The sequence below is a fragment of the Ammospiza caudacuta genome, chromosome 1, assembly GCF_027887145.1.
Source record: "Ammospiza caudacuta isolate bAmmCau1 chromosome 1, bAmmCau1.pri, whole genome shotgun sequence".
NCBI classification, from domain to species: Eukaryota; Metazoa; Chordata; class Aves; order Passeriformes; family Passerellidae; genus Ammospiza; species Ammospiza caudacuta.
In genome coordinates, this window is record NC_080593.1 from 121,778,079 (window position 1) to 121,786,421 (window position 8,343).

Genomic DNA, 8,343 nt, shown 5'->3' on the forward strand with positions numbered 1-8,343 from the left:
TCCTAAACTAAGAAGAAAAGGAGCCACAAATGATCTCACCATCATGCAGTTATCACTAGCTTCACAGAGAACTGTAGCAAAAAATATTTTGAGGCCTCATGAAAAATTCAGTATCTTTGTTTCAAAGTAACACTTAAAAAAAATCCAGCAAAACAAGCAAAAGTATGTTTGCACTGCAAATGCCAACAAAAATTGGCAAGCAATTAAAATAAAAAACCCTTTAAACTATGCTATTAGAGCTACATTTTATAGCCTGTAAAGTATCAACAAGTTTTTTTTTTTTTTTTTTGCACCCCAGATAATAGCAACAACTCTTCTGGACTCATTTAAAGAAAATAGTACATTTCTAGCTGTAAATTTTAGTTTTGGAAAAAATACAAAGATGTAGACTGGAAGAAGAGCTTTTCTCCTTGAGAATTTAATTGAAAACTGGAATTTATATATTTCTATACACTCAATACTACTCCACAAAGAATCTATTTCAGAAAATTGATAGAACAGGATGAGGACATTGTTCATGTATCTGCAGACCAAGGTATAAAACTGAGAGAGACTAGCAAGTGAAATCAGTTGACAATAATCACATGTATTCTCAGAATATATAAGTACTTGGTCAGCAAGCCCTGACAATAATTTTGAAAGAGTAAAGAGAAAGGGCTGAAAAGCTACTTTGTGAACTCAAAGCATGGTGTAAGCAGAATTAAGAAAAATAATCTCCACTGTAGCCTAGATGATACTTGAACTCTCAGATTCACAAGTATTAAAACTTAGGACCGTGGGTTTTCATAGGGTTTGGGCTGCTTTGGGTTTTTTGTTTTTTTTTTTTTTATTAATTTCTAATAGCATTGCACAGACATATGATGAATCTGTAAGGTCATAAAAACATGTGTAATAAAAGTGTCAGCATACACTCTCAAATTTATTCACAGACTTTCCTCTCTTCTCAAGAAGTTTTATTTTAAAATGCAGTTTAGTATCTCCTACATAATCCATGAGGTACAAATAGGTGACAAACTGCATTGTTTTTAATTGGAGTGATTTTCTTCAAAATCCATGGGCCAGGCTCATTAGAGATCAATACTGACAGCAATGAAAAACTGAATCTGTTCACACACAGATGAATTACAGCATAGGCAGAGTAAGAGTAAAATTCTATAATAATTCTGACTTAACAAGCAAAATGTTCTTTCACTTTCCATACCAATTCTTCAGTCCCAGGCTTCTCCACTGAGGCAGCCAATAAAGCAGCCAATTGTGATATGCCCACTATAAATCCTACCCAAGAGCAACAATATGTCTTACACAGCTCACTAAAAAAGCATCAAAATAGCAACTCTCAGTCAACACTACAGCAGATATATGTTCTCACTATGTCCCCTCATAGAAGCTCATGTGATCCATACTACCTAATATTTATGGACAAATCAACACATTCGGTAGATATTTTAATTAATTTGTCACCTATACTCTCTGCCCTTTCATTAATCCAATAAAGATTTTCATGTAATGGGGAATACTCCAGCAAAATACAAGTTTTCCTTTCCAAACAGAAAATAACTTCTTGAAGTTTATAAACAAAGAGAAAAATGTAAATAGGATTTACTGGGGACATTGCATCTTAGCTGCAAAAAACAAATGCACATTCCAAAGAAGCACCTTAATATCTAAGTAATGGGAGCACACTCACAGAAAGAGTGAGATTTACTATCAGTTGTAACTGCTAAAATGAGAGCAAAGGAAAAAAAATATCTGTCAGTAACTGTATTAATGGGAGATTGTTATGGAAGCCATTTAAGGAAATGCAAGACTTGGAACAGCATAATGATGAAGCTGCAGGAGAAAAAAAATGTGCATATTGTTAATATGCTGCGGTATAGCTTCAGACACTTAAATTAATGAACTAATTTCAAACTTCAAGATGTCAAGCACTTTGATGACGATACATTTTCCATAGGAATTGTTTCCATTATATATCCATAAAACTCTTAAATAAAATTTCCATTAGTCTTTCATTTGAATAACGTGCAATTTCCACAGAAAAAGATTGAAAAATCATAAACAGTTACAAAACACAGTGCAGCAAATCTACCACATTCAAGATCTATTTTTCAAACTATTCATCAACTCAAAATAATTGTATAAAATCAGCAAAAGCATTCCAGATGCTCAGGAGAGGAAAGGCTCTTCTAGGTAATAGGTAAATTCAGGACTGAATGAAAGAAAATTAATTTCTTCCACTCATTTTTCCATCGTATAAATGCTATTTCTGAATATTCACAACACTGACAAAATTGCTTTGTCTTAAAACTGTCTAAAAAATACCCTGGGTTTTTTGTCTTTTTTTTTTCTAATTCTGTATCCTAAATTGATTAAACTATGCAACCTGTCATTTTTCATGTCAGATTTCTACTTGGTATGTTTTGAAAAGGCTGAGCTACTGAATCATTAAAATAGGGAGTGTTTGCATAATGTAAATACTGCTGACAAACTACTAACTGTAGAACTGGTAAGATGCCTTTGTAATATGTAACCACTGATGTAATATTAGAAATTATTCTTAGTACTCTAAGTTACCATTTCAGCAATACATATGACTGTTTAAAATGCTATTCCAACACAGAGCAGGAGTCCTGGAAACTGTATTTTATTCCCTGAAATCATAAAATATTATCAAAATATTATCTATAATAAATACATTAAATATATGTTATCTAAGCTCCATTATCCTGACGGGTAAAAGCCAAAGAATACTTCTGTAAGGTTTAAATTCCCAATAGAAGAAGAGCTCAGATCCTGTCTGCAAGCACACAATGGAATCACAGCTGACGATGCACATCTTTTTCTGGATGTCTCCATATGCTCAGGAGGGTTTTTCCCCTCCTCTCCCTCCCTGTTTCTCCCTCTCCGCCTCCTTTGCTCCGAGCATTACATTGAAGAATTTGTCATTATCTGCTGCCAGAAGTATAAGAATGTTTTAACAACTAACAAAAATAAAGCACTGCAGTGAACTTCACCTCATTTAAAAATAAAAATAGGGGATCCTGCCAGAGTAGCTGTCTATAACTAAGTTAACTAACAGTAGAAAATGGGTGGATGAATGAATGCTGTTATATGCCTTCTATAAAGTAATTATCAATGTTACTATGTTCTTAGTTTAAAATGCTGTGTCACACAGCAGAGTATATACAGTAACAACACATTTAACCTCTGACCTCTAAAGCCAAACATGGACATAAATGAATATTGAGCATTTTAATGCCTATCAGAATACTGAAGAAATGTGTGGAATTTGTTAAATATACTTACTTGCATGCAATGTGCATTGTTTAGAGAGGCCAGCCACAGCAAATGTACAAAGAACTGAGCATGGCAAGAACAGTTTTAGTTCAGTGTTCCCTTTCTCCAATGCACAATCTATTAGTGCTCAGCAGACAAAGAGAGTTACGTTTACATTTAAATTTGGTAGCAGTCTTTGGTTAGTCTTTTCTTTCAGATGAACTGACAGCATCCTCAAGGCTTAGACTTCTTAAGCCTCTGCAATTCTGGTGTCAGGTGCTAGAGAAACTCCAGCTGAGCGCAGAAGCCCAGATTTTGCCAATGAGACCGGTGACATCAGCAACAAAGGCAAGGAGCAGAAGACAGTGGGCATTGTAGCAGCAGCTGGCTCGCTCACTGACTTTGTTCTTCCTGCTCCAAAATCTGGGCTCCCTGCAGATGGGCTAGCTCTTACTGGTTTTTGGGGGGATGGAGGGAAAAGTTGGGAATGCCAACACTACAGACAGTTTACATGCCTCTTTCCACAGAGCCTTTCAGCATTCTAATGAGCAAGCTACACACCCTAAATCATTACAGAAACATAAACATTATTCTTAAGTAATTAATTTTTACTTCAGAGTCTCAGTTTAATGCAATACACTACACTATATGTGAATAAATCCCTTATATTTTCTAATGTTTCCACCTGAAACAATCTTTATTTTCTCTCTCAAATAACACAATTCCAGTTTAGAAATTTAAACTGGTCCCAAAAGTACCATTCTTGATGGCAATAAAGTATTCAAATGTCTTGAGTTTCAAATTTAGCACTGACACCACCAGTACACACAATGAGGAATTTACACACTTAGTAAAGAAGTGCCTTCAGACATTGCAGAGATACTGAAGAACCACATCAGACATGGATTCTCTCCCTAGTAAAGACCACAAGCCTGAGAAAATACAAAGTTGAGAAATCTTCAGGTTTTATGTGAAATAAAAGAGTACAGTGACTATAAAAAGATGAGGTGATTGCAGCACGTTTGACATGCATTTATTGCATAATGCCCACAGAGAAAAAAACATGTTAAAAATAAAGCAATTCTTCAAAATAATGTGTGATGTTGAAAAAAGATGAATCTTTCCTCTTAAAGTTGTACTCAATATTCTTGAAGGTTGAGTCCATGACAAAGTATTTTCTTCAAGATTGTAGATAACCAAGATTTCCTATGAACATTAAGCTTCTCACACTTATGGATTAACCTTTTGGGGGCAATACACAACTTTCCTTATCTCATATGACACAACAGAGTCAACTTCTATGTCCAGTCCCCAAAAGAGCTGTTACCACAAATGCATCACTGTCCATATGTGCTTGCATACACGTCTGTACATGGAAATATGTGCAAACCTGGTATATCCTATCTGTGACACCACTGGTGACATAAACAAACAAGTCTTCTGGAAAAAAGTGGGAGGCACCAAGTACCTACACCAAGTGCGATAAAACAACCAGTTTCCATCCACTGTGTTTAAGCAAACAAGATCTCCACTTTGGGGTGTAATAGTTTCGGTATGACATTAAAAATTATATACAACATGGGCATTTCTCAGAGAGCATCCAACACAGTGGACCGGCAGCTCCCTCCCTTTGGGCCATGCCAGAGGATTCCCCCGTGAGAGGAGCCCACCAGGTGGCCCAACACTGCCACTGGGTTATATGGAGCCAGGAAATTAACTGACTAGGGTTGTTTTTATAGTTCAGTACATAAAAAACCCAAAGGGATAAAACCCAAATGACTGCCTTCACCCACAATGGCAGAACAAAAACAAAAAAAGAAGCTTTAAGTACAAAGACTGGCAGTCTTAAATGCTTACTTATTTACAGTGGCAATAGAGCTCTGCTGTAACTGCCATAGGCAGGCACTATATGCTTAGCTCAAATTATACTTAAACATTATGGGTTGAGTTCTAAAGCCTATTCACCTGCTTCTTACTACTCTGAAACAACAACAACAACAAAAAAAGAAATATAAAAACACTACAACAATTGATTATTATCGAACAAGCAGGCTGTTCTCCTTTCACAAGGAGACTCGCCAAGCTAAATTACAAGTATATTTATAGTGTCCCACATACACACATTTCAGAATGAAGTATACAGGCTAACTCAAACTAAGTATATATCATGATACACAGATATCACGACTTCCCAGTGACTACCAGCAACCTTCTTGCCTTTTTTTTTCATTTTTTTATTTCCCAACCCCCCCACCTTTTTCTGCCAGGCTCTCGGGCAGGTTTCCCACAAACTACACGGCCTGAATGCCCCTCTCCGGCAAGAGCTGAGCGCGGTCCCCGAGCTGGAGGGAACGCTCAGGCCCGAGCGGCGCCGAAGGAGCGAGGGGCAGCGAGGCAGGCGAGGGACACGGCTCCGGTTACGCCTGGGCCCGCAGCCTCGGAGCCGCGCGGTGCCCGCGGCGGCGCACACACCGCCCCCCGCGGAGCAGGGGAGGGGCCGCGCACCCGCCCTCCGCGGAGGCGGCGGCACCTCCGCACCCCTCCCCCGCCTCACGCGTGGGGCTCCGCTCGCCGCGGAGGGCCCGCCTGCAGCCGCCGCCCGCTGCGGGGAAGCGGCAGGGAGCGGAGCGCCACCCGCCCAGGGACCCCGGCCCCGCGCCCGGCCGGCTGCTCTGCTCTTCCCCCTCCTCCTGCCGCCGCTCCCCGCCCCGCGCACACACGCAGACACACGGCACTGCGGCGGCCGGGCCCCCACCCCTCCCCGGGCCGCGGGGAGGCGGCGGCCGGGCGCCCCGGGCTGCGCTCGCACGCAGCTGCGACGCCTCGCCGCCCGCCCCCGCGGCTCGGCCCGGCCCGGCGCTGCGCGGCGCGCACGGGCAGGCAGAACCCCCGCGCAGAAAGTTAGAGAAGTTGCCCGCTTCGCCCCCTCCTTCCCCTCGCGTCCCCTGAGAGCGCGGAGCGGCGGCGAGGCGCCCTGCGCAGGGGGAAGGGGAAAGAGGGCGCCGGGCGGCGCGGTCGGTCCCTGCCCGGTGCGGGAAGGGGGGCGCCCGGCTCGGCCCCGCGGACGGAGCGCGGAGCGGCCCGCGCCGCTGCGCACCGAGTCGTTGTCAGCCGGAGAAGGGGAGGCGGCGTCGCTCTGCTCCCCAAATCACCCCTTTTGTCATCTGGGAGAGACCCTCCCTCAAGTTTCGCTATCGCTACGTGGTGGGGGTGAGGGGGAACGTCCTGAACAGTCCCTTCCAAATCGCACACCGCTGCCCCATCCTCCCGCAGCCCGGCCAGCGCAGTCCGTGACCCCCAGATCAGCCCCTCGCCTTCCCGGTTCCTCGCACTTTCCCCCCCAGCCAGGGGCGCGGAGAGGCGGCACCCGACCTCCGCCTGGCCTGGGAGCAGGAAACCGGCCCCCTCGGCCCGGCAGGGTGGGGTGCCCTCTCCCCCCCTCCTTCCCTCGCCCAAACACGGGGACGTCCCGGAGAAGTAACCCCGCGCTCCCACCCCCCACCGCCGGGCGCGGGGGTGCGAGCACGATGCCCCGGCAAGGGGCGGCCCCGCGGTCCCTCCGCTCCCCACCGAGGGGCCGCAGCCCCCGCCCCGCTCCCCCCGCCGCCGGCGCGGGGAAAGCCGCCTCGCCGCGGCCGCGGTGCCGCCCGCCAACGCCGCCCCTCCGCGCACCGGCGCGGCCCCGGGCGTCCCCCCGGCGCTACACGGGGCGGCCGGGCAGGCGCGGGGGGCCCGGGCACACCCCCGCCGCGCCGAGGCCGTGCGGGAGCCGTTACCGGGGTCAGTGCCGTCTCCCGCCGCTGCCGCCGGCGCTGACCTTCGCTTTGTAAGATGAAGCTGAAGCTGGGGCTGCGGCCGCCATGTTCCTTTTTAATAACTGCCTGCTTGTTTATTTCAATGGAGACCCTCCCACCGCTCGCCCTCCTCCTCCTCCTCCTCCTCCCCTTCTACCCAGAAGAGGGCTGGACGGGGAGGAGGCAGGGGGAGGCACAAGTCACTCCCCCCTGCCCCCGGGCACGGCGGCAGCGGCCGGGCCGGGCCGCGGGCGGGCGGGGGGAGGCCGGGCCGGGCGGGCGGCAGCGCGGCGCGCTCCGGGGGCCGCCACCGCCCCTCGCCGCTGCCGCCGGCGGAGCGCGGGGCCGCTGGGCGCCCCGCCCGCAGGGACAATGGCAGCGCCCCGCTCGCCGCCCTGCGCAGGAGCCTCCTCCTCGGCACCCGAGCCGGCGAGAAAGGGGAAGGCAAAAACAAAGTCCTTCGCCCTCGGAGGGAGAGACTTTGGCTGTGGCCCTTCGCCGTCCGTCCTTGGAGGAGCCCCGCTCCCAGGCGGGACCGGAGCAGGCAGCCCTCTTACGGCTTTCAGTGGCCCATATTCACGAAAACAGGGAAGCGAGGCGGGGGGATACAGTCTTACAGTCTTATTTCCTTTCTTTGCCTCCGGAAAAAAAAAAAAAAAAGACACGCATGCTGAAAATCGTGTCAGCTGTATCTCACTCATGGGAGCAAGGGGATTGAGATCCAGGCTTTCCCTAGATTGGAGGAGTGAATACATGAGTTAAAATTTGTTAAGGGCGGGAGGGCGATTGTTAAACATTGCCCTTTAGTTCAAGAAGCAATCCGTGATGCAGAAATTCTGTCTTACGAGAAAAGCTTTACGTTTTCACACGTTTCGATAATGGCGAGTTGTACTTTACACTGCAACAGTCGTTATTTTTGACATTTTGTAGCCTGGATGTGCAGCCCCAAGTTGTTCTGTAGCTATCTGCAGATTATATATTTTTCCTGGTGGTATAGCTAACTCTGCTTGCAATTAGGCTCGTCCTATATTTTTTTGATCATAATCCTTGTTTTTCAGATGGCTACATTTTGCCCTACTGTGCTGCATAAAATTTCCCATACTTGTCTGACTTCATTTTTTAAGCTTTTTTCTTGTATTGGGCAAAAATAGTTCAATTGTTTCTCCAAACAAATTAAAGGAAAACTCTTTCCCACTCTCCTCCCCCATGTTAAAGAAGGAAGCCTTTGCAATAAACTAGCTGAAAACTTGCAATATTTTCTTCTTCTATTGAG

General features: G+C 46.4%; 1 protein-coding gene across 1 annotated transcript in view; it reads right to left on the bottom strand.

Annotated features, from left to right (window-relative positions):
• Positions 1-7,158, bottom strand: part of NCOA2 (nuclear receptor coactivator 2) — a 188,564-nt gene extending 181,406 nt beyond the window's left edge. Inside the window, exon 1 of the mRNA XM_058822034.1 lies at positions 7,053-7,158. The gene's annotated coding sequence lies outside the window, so the exon portion shown is untranslated. The remainder of the gene's footprint in view (positions 1-7,052) is intronic.
• Between the last annotated feature and the right edge of the window lie 1,185 nt (positions 7,159-8,343).